The sequence below is a fragment of the Mauremys reevesii genome, linkage group 3 (assembly GCF_016161935.1).
Source record: "Mauremys reevesii isolate NIE-2019 linkage group 3, ASM1616193v1, whole genome shotgun sequence".
Classification (NCBI taxonomy): domain Eukaryota; kingdom Metazoa; phylum Chordata; order Testudines; family Geoemydidae; genus Mauremys; species Mauremys reevesii.
This window is the reverse complement of record NC_052625.1, coordinates 41,378,250-41,399,451: the sequence shown is the minus strand read 5'-3', so window position 1 is coordinate 41,399,451 and position 21,202 is coordinate 41,378,250. Positions and strand designations below refer to the sequence as shown.

Below are 21,202 nucleotides of genomic sequence, written 5' to 3'. Positions count from 1 at the left end.
TGCCCTGGAGAGTTTACAATCTAATTTAAGAGAAAATGCAACAAGCAGGCACAACAAACAAATGGAGAAACTGAGAACAGGGCTAAAAGTGATAGGAACATATGTATGTATAGTAGCTACATGCCCTGCTCATGTTGTCTTCTATCACCCACAGTCTTTTCAGCATTGCTGCTTTCCAAATTCCTCTCTCTCCCTTTGAATAACTATACTTTGGATTATTTTTCCTCACATGCATTTCTCCAGATCAAATGTAATTTTGTTATTTTCTGCCCATACACGAAACTTCTCTGGATCCTTTTCCTCTTCTGCCTTCAATGGCATTCACAACACCTCCCAGCTGAGCATCTTCTGTGAGGTTCCTTAGCATGCTCTTTATCCCCACTTCTAGATCATTAATGAAAAGGTTAAAGCAGACAGGCCCTAACACTGAACTCTGCTGCTACTCTCCTGGAGACTCTCCACTTCAGTTCTGTACATTGTCATTTAGCATTACCCTTTGTCTATGGTCTAACAGCCTGTTGTCAATCCATATGACAGGGTTTATAACCAAGACATCTTGAATTAATGTTGAGATGACCTGATGCTGTATCAAGCATCTCAGTAAATTCCAAATAGTTTGCATCTATTGCATTCCGTTGACCCATTCATTCTTAGCAGACAAGAGGAGGGTATTGGGGATGAGGGAAGAAGAGATGGTTACAGTGAAGAGTTTGTTGGGGATGGGAAGATGAAAGAGGGAGATGGAAGAGGAGAAACAAGGAACGGGGGGAAAAATGCAACATGGAGACATGAAAGGGAAGGCAAATGAGGAAGATGGAGGAAAAGAGAATGAAAGAGAATGATAGACACTGAAAGATGGAGGAAGAGATATAAGATAAGGAAAGAAAAACTGAAGTGAAGGAAGTGGGGGAGGGAAAGGAGGATGAGAAAAAGAAGGAGCAGAGACATAGGCCTTGGTTCAAGAAAGCACTTAATGGGACTTAAGCACATGCTTGAAGTTAAGCATGTGTTTAAGTGCTTCCCTGAATTGGGGCCATAATAAGTTAAAATTTTCTTAAACAATGAGGCTGGGAATTTTCAAGGAGCCAAAGGGAATTAGGCACCTGTAGCAGGGTGCACCTCTGCTCCTGCTGTGAGGGGTTTAAAAGTGGCCTGGCAGGGCTTGAGAGCGGCTGCTCTCAAGGCTGGGCTGATTGAGGGAGTGGCTGTAGGTGAGGCCACGCCCCAAACTGAGCGACAGCTGGCCCCTATAAAAGAAGGGAAGCCAGAAGCCCAAAACAGTCTCTCTCTGCCTTCAGAGAGAGAGAGAAGGGCTTACCTGCAGGGAGGTTGAGACTGAATATCTGAGTGAAGCAGGGCTGGGGAGCTCCAGTCTAGAAAGCCCCAGGCTGCGGCCTAGCAGTGGGCCAACAGGTACTGGGGGTTGCAGAGGGCAGCCCAGGGGTAGGCCAAGGCAGCAGGTCCAAACCCTCCTTGCCAGTGATGAGTTGGCTGATACTGCAGTCTGCCCCAGGATGTGGGGCTAGACAATGACTGGCAGTAGCCATACACTGAGGCAAGGTAGGGATAGAGGGAGGGAGTTCCCTGAGAAGGGGAAGTTCAGAGAGAAAAGGGGTTACTGCCAGGGGGCAGCACCCCCATGTAAAAGGGCACCAGGTCCAGGGAGGGACGTGGGGGCCAGAAGACAGGTGGATCAGCAGCCTGCAGGGGGTGCTCCAAAGCTGGAACAGAGCTAATTCCCGGAATCACCAGCAGGAGGTGCTGCAGGGGTGAGCTGACCTGTCTACAGCACCTGAGTTGATGTTTGGTGGTATTTTGGTGCCTAACTCCCTTGGAAAATCCTAGCATCAATAGCAATTTTCCTCCTCAGGCCAATGGGTTGGTGCAATTGCTTACAGTTCACAGCACATCTGATTGGAAAAATGTCTGTCTCACTATGGTATTTATAGGCACCAGTCACTACAGTACCTAGACACAGAAGAGACCCAGTCAGGAAAAGTGTCAACTACCTCCTTTGAGGCACTTAGTGTCCTCTATCCAAGGTACTTATCTAGCCCCTATTACCATAGTGTCTGAGCACCTCACAATCTTTAAGGTAATTATCCACGCAACAGATCCTGGGGTGTCTGCATTTTTATAGAGGGGGGCCAAGAGGCACAGGGAGCACCTGGGTGACTTGCCCAAGCTCACAGAAGATATCTGGGGCACAGCTTGGAGTAGAACACCACTCTCTGGAATAGGAGGCTAGTGACTAACCATTAGTCCATCCTTCCTCTCTTGCCTTTGGGGGTATTACAGGCTGTCAGCAGCTTGAAGGAGGCACTTTGCCCCTTGGAACACAGGGCTGTAAGCATGTGTCATATAAAGGAACAGGTAGCATGACAGTGAAAAGATTCATTTCTCTGCATCAGAGATGCCAGTAATAGTCCTTAGCAGTGAGAAATGCCATTGGTACTTGGTCAGTGCAAGTGAGATATGTAGTGGGAGTAGATTCCCTCCCTGCAGAAAAGCACAGCTGTTACTATTCATTAGAGCTACCGAGGACAATCACTCCTGTTCACACAAAGCTGGAGTAATTGGTCTTTGTGTGGGGAACTCAGAAGGTCTGTGTGGGATGGAATTCCTCTCTCCATCTTGTGGGCAGACCCCACAAGTGCAGATTAGCCTTTCTGCAGCTGTTGCTCCCATCTAACAGGCAGAGCCCCACAGAATTGGCTGTGTAGAGTTCATGTCATTATGGATCTGGTGTTCCCTTCCCCAGACTACTCTGTCCCCCAAATACTTCCTTGCACAGGGCTATTCAGAGCCATCAGGCTGTCCCTCTTCACAGCATGAAGAGCTGCAGAAGCCCTCCTATGAAGTCAGCTCCTGCCCACATTACTTTATACCAGGGATAAACTGGGATAGTGGTATTCATAGAATATCAGGGTTGGAAGGGACCTCAGGAGGTCACCTAGTCCAACCCCTTGTTCAAAGCACGACCAATTGCCAACTAAATCATCCTGGTGTGAGTTTACCTACCAAGAGAGCAAAACTGTATGGTACTTTATTAAATGCCGTTGGGTTTCAATATATTGTCCCCTCGATATACAGGTCTGACTCTGAGTAGCATCCATTTCATTGCTATAGTTTAACTGAGGAAAATACACCTCTCTCCAGTGCACAAAGGTTTGTAATCCAACATGGCTATTATGCATCTTGGTATATAGTGGGGGAGAATGTACTAGTGTCTTGACTCCAGAACTGAGAATAGACAGGAAAAGGAGGATTTCTTGTTACAATAATGGAACAATATTTACCTGGAGAACTCTTCACTCCTTTCCATTCACATACATTTTTGAATGCAGCTAATCTTATTAAGGGACTGATCTTGCAAGGTGCTAAGCACCTTCTGTATCATGATGGGCACCCTCAAATGCCACTGGCTTTGAAGTTGAGGGCAATCAGCATCTCGTACGATTAGGCTCCAAGGTTGTAGGCCTCCTGTTTCCTACATTTCTGTGCATTAGTCTGCCAAAGGAGACCCAGTTCCCAGCTGTTTCTTGTCTCAGCTGCTCCTGCGTGCCATGGATCATCTCAGCGGTGACTCTTGGAGGAATGAGTCACCCAGACATTTAATTAAAAAAACAACCTTTTACAAGCCATAAAGTCCATTTGTAATATAAAGAGTGGCTGTATGGTCTGAGTGATCTTTATCTTAGATAGTGGCTTTATTCGTTCGTACCAGTGCAGATTGTTTCCCTTGGATGAGATTAAGTGTTTATTGTTATTAATATCTTCTGATAAAGATACCCTGCCCCCTGCAAAATAAAATAAAATAAAATAAAAATCCTAAATATGTGAAGAAGCCCTGATTATTTTCTGTCTTTTCTGTGTTACAGATGAGCCCAAATCAAAAGCCCAGAACGGGCTTTGAGAGTTTCACAGCTAAAAACAAGATCAAACAGATAGTTTATAACTACTTATGCTAAACTATCTGTTCAATCTTGTATTGAGCTGTGACACCTAGTACCTTTTCCAGACCTGAAGAAGAGTTGTGTGTAGCTCAATAGCTTGTCGCTCTCACCAACAGAAGTTGGAGCAGTAAAAAATATTACCTCACCCACCTTATCTCTGTACTTTTATTATAATCCTGTTCACTTATGCTAAGCATCCCATAGCCCCTTGCATTAGCTGAAGTAAGTTTTGTCTTAAGTAGATAGGAAAACTGTCAGTATCAGAACATATAATTGTTTCCTTATGAGTTACCCTCATAAATCTATTTATCCTGATACAGGCCTAGGAGGTGTCTTCATGCCTCATTGTACCTGGAATTCCTGTACCCAGAACAAAGATATGGGTGCATCATGACCTGGAACGCATGGTGGATTCAGAACAAAGGTAAGAGGTACATTGCAACTGGTTTTAAATGACGTATAGGGTACCTTTTACTGATAAACAAGGAGGGTATAAATGGATAGCTTTAAAGGTGTAACTTTGGGGAGCACACCTTCTGCATAAGGTGAATGTAACATCGCTGGTATTGTATAGAGCCTTTTTCCTGTACCATATTAATAAACCTGACTGACATTGGTTATTTGGTGTGTTGAGTACACTTCATAACAAACCAAATCTGGTCAAGCAATTGGTTATACAATTTATCAACAAGCAGCTCATGTGTTGAGGGGAGTATATTGCCATAAGCACAGGACATCAGTGTTTCATGATTTTCACTAGCTGCCTTTTGTCCTCTGGGTGGACTTTAAAGTATTGGTTTTAACCTTAAAAATCCCAAATGGCCTGGAATCTGTCCACCTGGGGGCTCCCTACTTCTTATGCCATACTGCCTCTGCTGTGATCAGGAAAGGTGCTAGAGCTGAAGCTCTCCTGGAATATGAGAGTCTGGCTACACTGCAAAATAAATAACCTGCGGCAGTGCGGCTCAGAGCTCAGGTTTACAGCTCAGGCTCACAAGGCTGGCACTACTGTGCTAAAAATAGTCATATAAATGTTCTCACTCAGGCTGGAGATTGGTCTCTGAGACCCACCCTCCTTGCTGGGTTTCAGAGCCTCAGCTCTACCCCAAGTGGAAATGTCTATATGCCTATTTTTAGCACCATAGTGTGAGCCGGAGTCTGCAGATCCAGGCTCTGAGACTCACTGCCACAGGAGTTTTCTACAGTGTAGACGTATCCTAAGAAAGGAAGCTGCCAGAAGGGTACTGTCTGTAAGAGCCCCAGGCCTTTGGAATTCACTCTGCTCTTACCCCTCATGGTTCAAAAAGCCTGAGTGTATTGCCCCTGCAGAGCCCATGATTGTGGGCAGGAGACTGACGAGTGCTGAGGTTGTTGGAGTCCTGAGATTTCTTTTGAGAATCTGGTGGGTGAGGAGATGGTATTTTGTTCTGTTTTCTTGCTGACTGGCTGTTTAATGTTGGGTGGAATTTGCTGCTGTTTTGCTATTATCTTTATCGTTATGAATTCTATTTTTAATGGCTGTCAGGAAGCTCAGTGCCAGGCATAAACAGGCATCATTTAAATTCATGAAACAAGTAGATATAGACAGAGGCAATCTCTGGCACACATAAGTAACTGTGTGGGGCCTCAAACCAAGGGCTAGATTTTCAACAGAGCCCAACTCCCATTTAGGATTCTAACAAGGTACCAGATTTTCCAAAGTACTCAGCACCCAGCAGTCCCATTTTGGGCAGATTGTCAAAAAGAACTCAGATGGGTTCTTCTGAAAAACTGGCCACTTATTTTGTGCTTCAATGGGAACTGAGCTTTTTTGAAAATCTAGCCCCAAATGCATATAGAGGGAGGATGGTCTTATAGCTAGGACATTGGTTGGGGGATCTAAGTTAGGGGACCTAAGTTCTATTCCTATCTCTGTCACAAGCCCACATTCAAGCTTATCACTTATGGTATGTCTACATTGCAATTAAACACCTGTGTCTGGCCTGTGTCAGCTGACTCACAGACAAGGTCAGCTCCCAGACAGCTGCACTCTGCAGCACGGTATGGGGAGGAGGTGACCAACTCTCTGGAGAAAGAAGTAGTTTGGGGCTATTTAGGAAAGCTGGATGAGCACAAGTCCATGGGGCCGGATGCGCTGCATCGGAGGGTGCTAAAGGAGTTGGCCGATGAGATTGCAGAGCCATTGGCCATTATCTTTGAAAAATCATGGCGATCGGGGGAGGTCCCGGATGACTGGAAAAAGGCTAATGTAGTGCCCATCTTTAAAAAAGGGAAGAAGGAAGATCCAGGGAACTACAGGCCAGTCAGTCTCACCTCAGTCCCTGGAAAAATCATGGAACAGGTCCTCAAGGAATCAATCCTGAACCACTTAAAGGAGGGGAAAGTGATCAGGAACAGTCAGCATGGATTCACCAAGGGCAAGTCATGCCTGACTAACCTAATTGCCTTCTATGATGAGATAACTGGCTCTGTGGATGAGGGGAAAGCAGTGGATGTGCTATTTCTGGACTTTAGCAAAACTTTTGATACAGTCTCCCACAGTATTCTTGCCAGCAAGTTAAAAAAGTCTGGGCTGGATGAATGGACGGTAAGGTGGATAGAAAACTGGCTAGATGGTCGGGCTCAACGGGTAGTGATCAATGGTTCCATGTCTAGTTGGCAGCCGGTATCAAGTGGAGTGCCTCAAGGGTCGGTGCTGGGGCCGGTTTTGTTCAATATCTTCATTAACGATCTGGAGGATGGTGTGGACTGCACCCTTAGCAAGTTTGCAGATGACACTAAACTGGGAGGAATGGTTGATACGCTGGAGGGTAGGGATAGGATACAGAGGGACCTAGACAAATTAGAGGATTGGGCCAAAAGAAATGTGATGAGGTTGAACAAGGACAAGTGCAGAGTCCTGCACTTAGGACGGAAGAATCCCATGCACTGCTACAGACTAGGGACCGAATGGCTGGGCAGCAGTTCTGCAGAAAAGGACCTAGGGGTTACGGTGGACGAAAAGCTGAATGAGTCAACAGTGTGCCCTTGTTGCCAAGAAGGCCAATGGCATTTTGGGTTGTATAAGTAGGGGCATTTCCAGCAGATCGAGGGACGTGATCATTCCCCTCTATTCAGCACTGGTGAGGCCTCATTTGGAGTACTGTGTCCAGTTTTGGGCCCCACACTACAAGAAGGATGTGGACAAATTGGAGAGAGTCCAGTGGAGGGCAACAAAAATGATTAGGGGGCTGGAGCACATGACTTATGAGGAGAGGCTGAGGGAACTGGGATTGTTTAGTCTGCAGAAGAGAAGAATGAGGGGGGATTTGATAGCTGCTTTCAACTACCTGAAAGAGGGTTCCAAAGAGGATGGATCTAGACTGTTCTCAGTGGTAGAAGATGACAGAACAAGGAGTAATGGTCTCAAGTTGCAGAGGGGGAGGTTTAGGTTGGACATTAGGAAAAACTTTCACTAGTAGGGTGGTGAAGAACTGGAATGGGTTACCTAGGGAGTTAGTGGAATCTCCTTCCTTAGAGGTTTTTAAGGTCAGGCTTGACAAAGCCCTGGCTGGGATGATTTAGTTGGGTTTGGTCCTGCTTTGAGCAGGGGGTTGGACTAGATGACCTCCTGAGGTCCCTTCCAACCCTGAGATTCTATGATTCTATGACTCATGCTGGGGCTGTGTGGCTGCTTAATTGTTGTGTTGACGTTGGGACTCGGGCTGGAGCCTGAGCTTCAGGACCCTTGCTCCTCACAGGATCACACACCCAAACCCAAATGTCTACACCACAATTAAACAGCCCCTTAGCCTGAGCTCTGTGAGCTCAAGTCACTGACACGGCAGCCACAGGTGTTTAATTGCAGTTTATATAAACCTTTAATTCCCCAGTCTTCATCTGTAGGATGGGAATAATATACTTGAACATCGCAGGGAAGGACAAGCTACATTAATATTTGGGTGCAATGAGATACTATGGTGGTGAATTCGTAGAAAAGTTTCTGAAGCAATTAATTAATTTTAAAATGAAATTCTTAAAGTTACAACACACAAAAAGAGTTATTGTTGAGTCAACTGTCAATATCATGACATATTTGGATTAATGATGAAATACCTCAATAGTTGAGGTATTCAGGAATTCAGTTATTTCAAATGCATTTGGGTGCCCAGAAGCATACTGCTTCCAAACCCATTGCTGCTGGTGCCCCTTGAAACATCATCAGAAAGTGGCAATCTATAGCTCCTCATAGAGCAGCAACAGCAAAGAGCTCAAGGAAATAAAAGTGCTACTGTAGGAATCACTAAACACTTATTACTATGCTTGCTTCATAGTAATAGACCATTGGACAAAATTCAGCCCTGATGTAAGTCAGTGGAGTTTCACGTGATTACACCCAAGCCTGAATTTGGCCCTTTAAGAGGGATCCAGAAGAAACACACATTGGTTTAGAAAACAACTATGGCCTTATTTCTGTAAAGCACTGTAGGGGGGCACATAAGGTGTTCAGACATACACAACCTCAACTCTTCTCACATCGAGGGCACAGCACATTTATTTACTAATATAAACACAGAGGGGCATGTACATATTAAAAAAGCTCCAAACCCTACTAAAACAAAACACTCCACTCTCCTCTGGTGAGGCCTCATTTGGAGTACTGTGTCCAGTTTTGGGCCCCACACTACAAGAAGGATGTGGATAAATTGGAGAGAGTCCAGCGGAGGGCAACAAAAATGATTAGGGGGCTGGAGCACATGACTTATGAGGAGAGGCTGAGGGAACTGGGCTTGTTTAGTCTGCAGAAGAGAAGAATGAGGGTGGATTTGATAGCTGCTTTCAACTACCTGAAAGGGGGTTCCAAAGAGGATGGATCTAGACTGTTCTCAGTGGTAGAAGATGACAGAACAAGGAGTAATGGTCTCAAGTTGCAGAGGGGGAGGTTTAGGTTGGATATTAGGAAAAACTTTTTCACTAGTAGGGTGGTGAAGAACTGGAATGGGTTACCTAGAGAGGTAGTGGAATCTCCTTCCTTAGAGGTTTTTAAGGTCAGGCTTGACAAAGGCCTGGCTGGGATGATTTAGTTGGGTTTGGTCCTGCTTTGAGCAGGGGGTTGGAGTAGATGACCTCGTGAGGTCCCTTCCAACCCTGAGATTCTATGATTCTATGAATCCGTAGAGGACGAGAGAGAAAACAAACCACATAGGGCAGATGTTAGCCATATTGTATAATGCACCATTGGTAGATGCTCAGATACTATGATAATAAGGTGGTAATAAGAACCCGAATAACATAGAATCAAACAGTGGGGATCTATGTGAACACAAACAAATAGACGTAGGTGGAATGAAATAATATTCATGCCTGATGTTAACAGATACTAGGGCCACAGTCCTTCAAGCACTGATATATGTGGCTAACTTACACATGAATAGTTCCATTTGTCATGATAGTAGATGTCTTCTACTGTATCTTTAGGAAGAGACACATCACATAGCCAAATGGAACAAGTTATACAAAAATCCCTGGGTAAATGTTAGGTGATTAGAACTGGGCAAGATATTTGTCAGAAAAGTGTTTCCTCCATCAGATTATGCCCCTTTTCTGAGTTCACAAAACCTTAAATGAAACTGAATGTCATTTAATAAACATTTAAATTTTTGAAAAAAAGTTTCATAAAATTTGTTTTTACTAAAATGGAGTGCAAACATTTTGGGATAAATGCTTGTTACTATTTGAATTTCAAACTTGTTGGTTTTTTATTGGTCACATAAGTCACATAGTATTGATTCTGGTTACATGATTTCCCAGCCTGTAGTCAGGAAGGTGAGCAGAAGCCATTTTTTTTACTCATTTTCTCAGAGGAAGGAGCTGCATTTTGTGTGTTGTCACGGAGTGAGGGAAAAAATAGGTTGCTTCTCACTGGGTGTGGGCCATAATCACGTAATGATCTCCTGTACCCCCCAGAAGATTCATAGAAGAACTTAGGGGCTAGCCCCATGCATACACTGGAAGGGAGAACAATCCATTCAGCAAAGATGCCAGAGAGGTAGTAGACTACCAGTCTTTCCCTACAAGAAGACAACACCAGGTAGGAATTTAAGGGCCATATGGCCTGACAGTCCTCCAGAGTTTTGGATAGCTTGAAAAGGCATCCAGACTTAGATCCTTTTACTGTTCTTCTATCGCTAGAGTTCCATGTAGTTTGGCTATGCTGAGGCTAGTTTTGTATATTTACATGTAGCTGGGTTATGTTAATGCTGAGATTTGCGGGGCTTTTTATTATTTAATTTCCCATGTAACCAAGTGAATCAGTAATACCTTGGGTATTCTGTGCACTCCTGCAGGGTGACCCACCATAAGTACAGTAAGCGATATGCTCTCAGCCTCATTTGTGTCAGCTACCCAAAACCCTGGCTTAACATCTTGTGCCTCCCTGACTGGCTCCTGTCTTAGGATTCTAATGCATCCTCACAGGCGGTAGGATGAAAAGATGCTCTCCGAGTGAAAGGAACAGTTGTAGGGCTAGATGAAGAAACCAGTGCAGTAGAGGAGAATTGCCCATGTCAGCTGCCTCCTCCACATTGGTACCCTGACACCAGCATTACTAACTGCACAATGTCAGCCTCTGGCTGCCGGTGGCAGAATGCACCTGTGAACACTTTAAATGGCATCTTCATTTTTAAAACAAAAACCATTTTGATGAAAAACATTTGTTCAAAATTTTTTAACCATCTCTAGTAAACACACGTTGGAGAATATTTGTTTAAAGTGAACTAACAATTAGTATTCCCCCAGCTGTCTGTATCTTGTCATAGTCTTAGTCTGTAAACTCTTTGGATCAGGGACAATCCTTTTGTTCTGTATTTGTGCAGCACCTAATCCAATAGGGTCTTGATCCATGTCTGGGGCGTCTAGGCCCTACTAATGATAATCCCAAATATTTATACTAAACCCTGATTTGGATAATGATGTTCAACTTCTCAGAGAATAGAAGTGTATCCAATGACCATTTGCCCCAGCAAAAAAAAACAAAAACCCCACACACCTTGAATTTCAGCAATGCCTACATACTTGCTTGCATACAATCTGCTAACCGAGGGTTATTTGCTGAAGGTATTGGGTGAATTATTTTGAAGAACAACTAAATGAGTTAAAATTGTAAACTGCGTGTGGACAACTCACAGAACTCCTTGACTGAGGTATGTGTTGTGAGTTGTTTGCTCAGCTCTATCATTCAACCAGCTACATTTGGGTGAAAGATGATTCCCCAATAGAAAGCCAGAGTAACCTGGTTTTACACAGGTGTGATGCAGGAGGGTTGAGTAGGTGTAATCCACCCTCCATCTTGGGACCAGTACAATACAGAGTTGTAGCCCAGCTCCTCCTCTGTGGACATTACTCCTGCATATAGGGTAGAATGTCTGCTGAAGTTTCTCTGCCCCACTGTGTGGGATAATGGGGCCGTTGGGTATAGTGTGACCTCTGCCCTGGCCCACCCTACCCTCTATTAGTCTATGCGGGGCCAGTGCAAAGACTCCATGAGGGTGCATTCTTCTCCCCTCTGAATGATATAAGTCTGTGATTCCAATTTTGGAGCCCTACCTTGATTGACCCCCCTCTCCCCCGTGTCCCCTCACATCATGTCCTGCTATAGTTGCCCCCATCTCTCCTTTGTTCTCTCACTTCAGCCTGCTGTTGCATTTCCTTCTGGAATGTTTAACAAAGTATTTGCTTCTCCCCCTCTCTCCATTTTACCCACACATCAGATGGCTTCATGCTGCTAGGGATGAGTGCTTCCAGCGGCACCAGTCAAGGCTAAGCTGAGGTCCACATGAATGCAGAAGAGAAGCTTTGGTTGGCTGAGAATTTAGGGGGGTACATGTGAGCTACTCCCACAGCCAAGCTAGGTTAGGGATCACACTGGAAAAGGGGAGGGAACAGGAGGTATTTAGGAAACAGCATGTTTGGGGGATGGCGGGGTTGCAGCAGAGGGAGGATGTTGTTTTTTTCACAGTAGGGCCTAGAGGCCCCACTTGCAACTGAGGCACCATTGTACCAGAAACTATATAAACGTAGTAGGAGGCAGTCAGGGCAGGGACAAAACAGAGGCACGGAGAGAGGTGAAATGATTTCCCCAAGGACAGACAAGAGCAGGGAATAGCACTCAGGTCTCCTGAGTCTCTGTCTAGTTCCCTATCCAGCAGATCATGCTTCCTGTCTGTGTGGGCAACTTTAGGTCCCTCAGCCTTCCACACCCACACAGATCCAACCTTCTGTCCCTTAGCTTCCCTCAGCTAGTCCAGTATTGCCAAGCCTTCTTGTTCTATTGTGAGTCTCATGCTAGTTGTTTTTCTTAAAGCCCCAGCTCCTGGAATCATATGATTTCATAAGAATCTGAGCTTCCTTTTTTAATGACAGTTTCAAGCCCTCGTGGTTGGGGAGAAAAGATTGAAATTATGAACCCAAAAGCTCAAAAATCAGAAGACAAATAAAAAGAACACAAAATATATCATTTTAAACCAGTCTCATGCTGTTTTAGAGCCTGATTCATGATTTTGAATGTTCGGGGCTGGCAGAATTACTAGACTCAAGAGGTTGGGAAACATTGGCTTAACATCGCATGAGAGACAGTGTAAGATCCGTCACAAAGGGATGAATTTCACCCGTTGTGAATAGGATTCTTCTTTTAACCCAGAGCCCCATTGTTAGTTCTAAATTACATATATCTTTTCAAATCCCCAGAATTTCCCATTCTGGATTAATTTGCACTTGGTGAGAGAGTGTGAATGAAACTGTTAGAAGAGGATTAGCCACAGTGCCAATTTGTTACTATGCACCTTTTATTTCTAATGCTTTTTCTGTTAAGGGAGATCTTGGAGAATTTTTGACATCTGCAAATCCCTGCATAGCACAACTCACTTATCCGATACAAAGCATGAAGTATGCAAACAAATATATGAATTCATATTATAATGGTAGTGCCCAGAGGCCTTGACTGTGGTTGGGATCCATAGGTGCTGTACAAACACATACAGTATGTCTTACACTGCAATATGTGGTGTGATTGCGGTGTTTATAGACATACTCAAGCTAGCTTTAAGCTAGCTAGTCTGGTACTGACAGCAGTGAAGCTGCGGCAGCATGGGCTTGAACATGGGCTGTTCAAGTGTGCCTGGAATCCTGGGTGAATCCTTGAGCAGCCCAGTACCCAAGCTAGCTAGATAAAAGCTAGCTCGGGTATGTCTACGTGAGTTACAGGAACACCCCCTGGTTGCAATGTACATATGCCCATAGTGAAAGACAGTCCCTGGCCTGAAGAAATTGCTATCTAATTAAGGACAAGACGTTTAGAGGGATGCAGAAGACAATGGATCTTGGAGGCAACAGGGAAGAGAAGAGCAACAACCAGAGGACATAAAATTTCACAGATTAAGATGTTAAGGATAATGCAATAAGTACCGTCATCATGCTCTCTGAATCACACATGCCTCCCCAAAGGGGAAGGAAATGTGGAGTGCACTCAGTTGCCTAGATGCTATGGGGCGATTATATCCTATATGTGACATTGTTCATGCCATATATGAAATATGTAGGCGCAGAGCAGTGAATTTAGGACCCCTAGTATTGCTTCATTGTCATTTCCTTTTGTGTGTAGTATTCCGAGTGCACACAACATGCTATTCTATTCTCTCCCAGGAATAGGAATTCAGGTTAGTCACTTTACAATTACTAAGTCTCCCTCCTCCATTTTTATGTGAATTTTTTAACCCCTTTAACAGATGCCGAAGAGACAGCGCCACAGATCCCCCAGAGCCAGTATATACAGCTGCTTAGGTTTTTTTTTTCCATGGAAAATTTTGAATTTTTGTTAAAAACCAAAACTTTTCACTGAAAACTCCCTCAAACCAAACATTTCTAGCTGAAAACAAAACAAACAGGGGCAGTTTGGGGGTTTTCTCAGTTGAAAAATTATTGTTTTTAAGAAAAGCAAATGCTTTCCTGTCCCCAATTTTCACTTTGTCAAAAAAAAACAAAAAATGAAAACCAAACAAACAAAAACAAAAAATCAGAGCTGGCCCTACACATCTGTGAATGGTGTGCTGGCACTGCTCAGGGGGTACCAGTTCCCCCGTGTTTGTGATTCCCGTCCTGAACTACATTTGGCCTGCCCCTCCACTATACTCATGGCTGGCCACCCTACCAGACTAACCATTCTGCTCCCTCCCATCTAATGGAGGGGCTGGAGATTTACTAGCAGGAACCATTGGGTGGGATTGGCCTTTACTGTCCCCCTCCTTGAAGCTACAAGGGATAGGAAAGTACTTGCAACTCATGAGCCGGGGAATCTCCACTCTCTCTCCCTGAGGCACAGGGGAATCGGAGGCACTCAGAACTTTGAGGGGAAGCTGCTAGAAGATTGACTCCATTGTCTGCCCCTCCCTTATCAGCAGTTACAGGAGTCCTGGGGCTCTCCAGCCTCTTTGTCTGCTTCCAGCTGGCTCTCTGAAGTGGTGCAGCCATGTGACTAGTCTTGAGACTGCCATATGTGACTGCCCGCTGGACCCTGCTTCCACTGCAGCCAATAAACCCAAGCCTGTGCATGGGAGCGTTTAATTTTTAAATGTGAAGGCAATAAAAAAATACAATGGGAACCTGAAAATCCCAAGATTTTATTCTTAGGTGTCTCCCTTCTGCACTTCTTCCCTAGGACCTTTTTCTCTCTCCCATTTGAAAAGAAAACAGACTTCTAACAATTGTACTTTTAAAGTTTTATCATGGGGAAATAATCTATCCCCCCCACTTTGGAGAATTCTAATCAGAATGGGGCTCAAGGATTCAAGAGATCTCTTCTTTGTAGCCTGTCTTGACCAGATCCACCATCTTTTTCCTCTAATCTATTTGATGCCACTTCCACAGTTGTGGCTGCTGCATATAGCCATGGTACATGTGGTACTGACAGCTGCTGCCACAACAAAAGTCCTGAGATTTTACAAGCAGTCCTGAGGGCCCAAGGTTAAGCAGGTCTGGGGTAGAGACCATCCTGCCCCAACCCAACGTCTTGCAGCTTGGAAACCTCCAGACCATTCTCCAGCTTGCCATCCAGCTATATTCTACTTCCCCTATGTCCCATCCCTGACTGTCCCCCACCCCAGGCCTCTGCAGCGGAGAGGCAGCACAGATTGAGAGTAGGCCAGAGACGGGGAGGAATTGGCCCAGGGCTCTGAGAGACTCTATGCTAAGAGGCAGGCCAGCAGTGTGAATTTATTGGCCTGTTTGGGATGGGGCCAGGCCCCTTGGGGCATGTCTACACTGCAGTTAGACACCTGTGGCTGACCCGTGCCAGCTGACTTGGGCTCATGGGGCTCAGGCTCAGGGGCTGTTTAATTGCAGTGTAGATGTACGAGTGTGGGCTGCAGCCCAAACTCTGGGATCCTCCCTCATTGCAGTGTCCTAGAATCTAGGCTCCAGAATGAGCCTGAACATCTATACTGCAATTAAACAGTCCCTTAGCTTGAGCCCTGTGAGCGAGAGTCAGCTGACATGGGCTAGCTGTGGGTTTTGAATTGCAGTGTAGACATACCCTTAAATGGGTTCTATGAGGGAAAAGGACAGAGGAAGGTTAAGGTGGATGGGAGGGGCCCCAGTAAAGAGACAGAAGGATCATGTACAAATGGGAGGGGAAAGGAGAGTCAAATCCACTCAATGTATATCTATTAGTTTATAACTCCATAGGATAGAAGATCGGTTACTGCAACATGGTGGCTGAGATTTTACATATACACAAACTAATGTGAAAGTTATGCTCCAAAATGTAGACATGTTGCATCTATCTATCCATCTGCCTAACACACTACATTTGCCGTTTTCTGTAGGCTGTGGCAGAAAGAGAATATGTGATGACATACTGTTAGAAAGGGGGTGTAGGCACATGACTGCAAAGAGCTACATAGTTCACTTGTGGATTTGCTACTAGTGAGTAACAGGGTCATTCCAAACTCAAGCCAATGAAACCTTTATATCACTCTACCATGCATATGATATGATCTTCTATTGTAACCTCTGAGAGTTAACACAGTACATTCTTTGCACCCTTTCCTTTCTGCCAGTTTCAGTAACGAAAAATCCTTCACTGACTTTAGAAACATTTGAGTGTTTAATGGGAACTCACCCAGGGCTAGAGTCTATAGGTAGACCTTAGTGCCTGGAATACCACAGACCATGCTACTAAAGATCAGAGACTGTCCTGAAGCATTTCACAGGACAGGATTTAACTAGCACAAAGGTCAGTGTGTGATTTTCAGTTTACTAAATATAATAAGTAACTTGTAAAATAAACTGAGGCATTATGGTTCATATCCTTGGTTAGCTTAGACAACTTTTAAGATGATCCCTAAGTATAGAACTGGCTAATACACCAAAGGAGGAGAGGCTTTGCTTAGCAGGTTTGAATGTCAGAAATGCACAGTTATGTCTTAGTAATTGTATCACAGTTGACAGATGCTGCAGCAGACATGTGACTAAAACATGACCTCATAGTTCCCTCTCCCCCCCATGAGGGCAGAGCTGGGAACTAAATAAGTAGAAGGCATTTTAACAACACAATAAGTTCTTAAAGGAGAAGTGTTAATTTGCAAGACACAGATGTACTTTGTATGGAAAGGTCAGACCATGCAGCAGCTTCTCGACAGTAGCAGTTAAACAAAACTCTTTTTCACTTGGGGAACATATTGCAGTCACTGACTAATGTAATGAAAATGTTCAAGTCCTAATTCCCATGGCCTAGATCACCCCTCCCAAGGAAAAGCTGGTGGGAGGGATATCAGGGGGACAGAATCTTACGACAATCTTCTCATCAAGTTCTCCATGTGTTGTTCCATCAGACAATGGGGCTGACTCCAGTCTTGGCAGATCTGTGGAAGGGCAGAGCCATCCATATGGAGGCCCTGTGCTTCTGCACTGGCATTGGCCCCTCGCAGCCCCCTTGGCTCTCTGTTAGGATGGCTCCATTGGCACCACGGTATCAGAACCTCTGCCTTTCTACAGTGGTTCCGGACTCATGGGAGGACACCAGGAGCTTCACAGAAGGATAATACTGCCTGGGGCTGGGGTTTTTCTCGCTGGGGATTGTCCATGGGTGTAGAATGGAGATAATGTGCATCCCCTTAGCTATTCCCCTACACAGACCTTGGACTGGGTGGAAAAGCCAGGCCCTGTGCAAGGTTCTGGGGAAGAGAAGGAGAGAGAGAGTTCTCTGTAAGCACCTGAGCCTCATTTCAACGTGGGAGGGGACCCTCCATGTGCAAGCCTAAGGATACAATCTGAAGGAGAACAGTTTTCTATTATACTGGTTTTCATAGTAGGAGCAGCTGTGGCCTAATGGCCAAAATGTAGGGCTGGCTGGGTTAAAGTTCCAGTTTTGCTATTGACTCACTGGGTGACCTTGAGCAAGCCTCTTAACATGTTTCCTCATGTAACCCTTCTGCCCATCAGAGTTGGCAGCAGCAAGGGCTGGGTTCAGTATCTACGGTTTCCTTTTCAATAACACAATGCAAAACCAGCTCAAGCCCCCACCCAGTGACCTGGGACAATTACATACCACCTCCCTGGGCACCTCTAAGAGGCAATACTTCCCCTCTCACAAGCGCAGAGTCTGAATGTAGCAATAACCTTTTAATAAGAGGGGGAACCAATGTGGCATTATATTGGGGAAACCCCACAAACAGGATTCATAACACAAACTATGAACAAAAGACCCACCCCCAAGTGAGTTGAGCAGTGTCCTTTTCCCCTCAAGGTCTTAAGTCCAGCATCCCAAGTCCAGCGTCTTAAGTCACCCAATTAACAGTTGCTGTCCTTGCTCAGTGCAGCCCCAGAGTTCAGAAGTTCATCTGCAGAGTTCACCTCGCAGCCTCGGTGGAAGGAGGGGGGAGGTATGGAGGCACTTACACTCTCCTCTGCTCAGGCCCTTGACAGCCGACTGCCATGCCTCTCTGTGGGATTCTGCTCCAGTCCTCTCCCCTAGCCATCCCACTAGCTGAGCCTTGCCAATAGCCACTCACCAATATGTCTTCAGGCTCTTCAGGCCTCCGCTACTTAACACAGCTCTCAGTGATTTCAGCTGTTAGTAGGGGACCCTCACTGCTGGTGCACCTGGATAGTCATCTTGCATCAGAACCACTAGCCTAAAGCAGGTCTAATGCTTAGAGCTAGGTATCAGTGATTTCAGCTCTGTACAATGTAACACGACTCCTAATTGAGTCAAACTTAGCTCTATTATTACGCAGTGGAGAGAGAAAGGACCAAAGTGATGTTTGGAGCAATCAGACCATGCCTACACTGCTACATACAAATACCTTTCTCAATTCACTGGGCTTTGGAACCCACGTCCCTCGCCTAATAAATGAGGGTGAGTCCCTCAGTCATACAATGCCAAGTACAGTTTAACTGTCCTTGATTCACATAACCAGAAGAACAACACTTTATTACTCCTGTCCCAATAATAAAGAGACTGGGAATCCCACAGCAGCCAAAATGATCATTTGGGCTAGCAGTCTCATCATGCTAGGCAGAGTGGGTGTGCCTATGCAAATGAGATCATCCCCTGAAGTCCTTTTCCACAGCTCACCACCAGATGTCAGGGGAGAGCTCATCCTGATTCTGCTTACACCCATGTCTGGCATGATAGTGATGCTCTCTCAGATCTACAGATGGAAAGAGCGGTGTAAGTGCGAAGATTACTTTATTATATTTCTCACTTGAGTTTTCCACTAACAAATCTCCAGTCTACAGTATTTCCACACTTCCAATTTATGGTCATTCTTAGGGCTTGTCTACACTACAGGACTATTTCGAATCTACTTAAGTCGAATTTGTGGATTCGACCTTAATAAGTCGAATTTGTGTATCCATACTAAATACACAAATCTTCCACAGTCAGACAGTGGAGATCATGGTGTGTTTCATGTGTGTGGGTGTGCGATTGCGCCCGAAACAAAAACAGCACAGTGACTGGTGGGACCGCATGCAGGTCTGGGATGACACATGACACAGAGTGCTGAACTTCAGGATGATGCAGGGCACTTTCCTTGAACTGTGTGACTTGTCCCCCCTGCCCCTGAGCGCCAGGACACAGGGATGCGAGCAGCCCTGACTGTGCAGGGGAACTGGTCTGTTTACGCGCGGCAGGCACTTTCTTCTTCTTCCCAAAATAAATAACGGTGGGGATGCAGATGATGCTGAAGAAGTAAGTGGGTATTCACCCAAGCTCATGCTGCAAAAAACGTCTGTTAGTCTATAAGGTGCCACAGGATTTCTTGTTGCTTTTACAGATGCCTACAGTGATCCAACCTGTGACACACTTGATGATTTTAAGAGGATCATAAACCACCAAGTTTTCCCACTTCCAAGGACGTTTTAAAACTAAGGACATGTTTTTATAATTAATAAATCTTTCGTTGACTTTGCATTTCTGTTTATTCGTTTGAAACATGGAAGCATTCTGTGCTGGTTAAGGTGTGCACTGATGGGTGGGTGCAGGATGAGTCTGTCCCTGGATGAGGTTTTTTTTTGGGGCTCGGGGGGAGGGAGGATCGTACGGTCCAAAAATGCATGTGAAGGGAAGCCTGCTTTACATCTCGGGATGTCAGGCACCAGGACCCAAGCATACACACATCAAAAAGACCCCCGCAGCATACACCACACAGACTGTCCCTGGTGCCTAGTGACTGCACAGTCTGTGTGCCTGCAGTTGACCCTGCAGCCAAGTCTGTAGCATGGCACTGTGGGCTATGCAGCACATTACAAATTCCCACAGAACAACAGAAAGTCTTCTGACACCAGAAACGACGGAAACAGTGATAGCTGCATCCTCTTGCAAAAGTCCTGGTAAGCCTTACAGTACATACTGCTTATCAGTTACTGTAGAAAATGAAGACAGACATGAAACTTTCCAGCACTGTCCCACATTAGGCAGCTAAGATTAGATATTTTTTCTATGATTATTCGTTTCTAAGCCCTATTTTCTGTTGAATATAACTTTCTCAACAGTTCCCCCCTTGTATTGACATTTACCATGCTTATTAATCCAAAAGTTGCAGTGGTGTTGTTTGGGAGCAACAAAATCCCACCCACTCTTGCTTAAGTTGTCAGCACAATAAAACAAATTTGGGGCTCTTTGCTTTTAAAAAGGGTTTCAGGTATGTTCTGGCTTGTGCAGAGGGCTCCAGAAAGGCTCTGTTGGAAGAGTCAGGCTTGGCATGGTCGCAGTGATCGTAGTCGTCACCACTGGTGTCTGAACATTGTCAAGGGAGGTAGTGAGCTCTAGGGGAGCAGGCAAAGTCCTGGGAGTCAGGAATGCCTGGGAGTCAACTGTGGCACTGACCTGTGGTGAAACTTTGGTCAAGTCATAGTGTGTCTGTTACCTTCTTTTTGAGTGCACTTTAAGATCTAGGGATCAAAAGGGCTATGTAAGCATTATGTTATATTATTAATATATCCCTGAGGATATGACAATAGCTAAGGGTCCCATGCTCCCCTTTTTATGTGCTCATGGCAGGGAGCCTGCCCTCATGGACTGTAGGAAGTCCCATTGTATGCCACAATTCTCCTTTCCCAGGATCAGAGGAAGCTCCTTTATAGGGTTCAGGTTCTGTGGAGGTGGTGGGGATGAGTGAGGAGCCATCTGGGCTCCTCCAGCTTCTTCCATCCCCAGGCCTGTGCGGGGAAAACATCATAAGCTGAGTGTGTATAATTTGTGCTGTTTCTTGCACTGTAAAAGGGGCTCTGGGGGGCACTAATAGGAGCCCATGAGGCCAAGTGGTAGAATGGAGGCAAGGAGCAACCTACCTGGATTGCCATAGATTCAAGCATTCCCACACCATCCCTCCAAGCTGGAGATCCTCCCAGTCCCACTCCCCTCCCCATGTGGCACACCTCTTCCTGCTGTGGAAACTCAGTTCCTTATGGAAACAAGTCTAGGATTCCCCTTCTGAGTTGTGGCAATTGCATTCTGAACTGACTCCCCAGATACAAGTCTGTAACCCCTTAGTTGTCAACCCTCTGTCCTGGACTCACACATGGTGTCCAGCCTACCACCTTCTTCCCCCTCCCTGACCTTCAAGCTTCAGAAACTCTCCACCCCACCCCAAGCTGAGGAAACCCTAAGCTTATTTCCCCAGACACAAGTGGATGAGCATCTTCACAGCTCTCAAATCTCACTAGATCAGGGCTTGGCAACCTTTGGCACATGGCCCATCAAGGTAATC

The 21,202-nt window shown here is 45.3% G+C and overlaps 1 long non-coding RNA gene across 1 annotated transcript; it reads left to right on the top strand.

Moving 5' to 3' along the window:
• The first annotated feature begins 1,308 nt into the window (after window positions 1–1,308).
• Window positions 1,309–16,948, top strand: LOC120400070. The gene is made up of 5 exons (XR_005595509.1): window positions 1,309–1,413; window positions 1,950–2,042; window positions 4,277–4,380; window positions 9,903–10,026; window positions 16,820–16,948. It is a non-coding gene; the product is annotated as an uncharacterized LOC120400070 (long non-coding RNA).
• The last annotated feature ends 4,254 nt before the right edge of the window (window positions 16,949–21,202 follow it).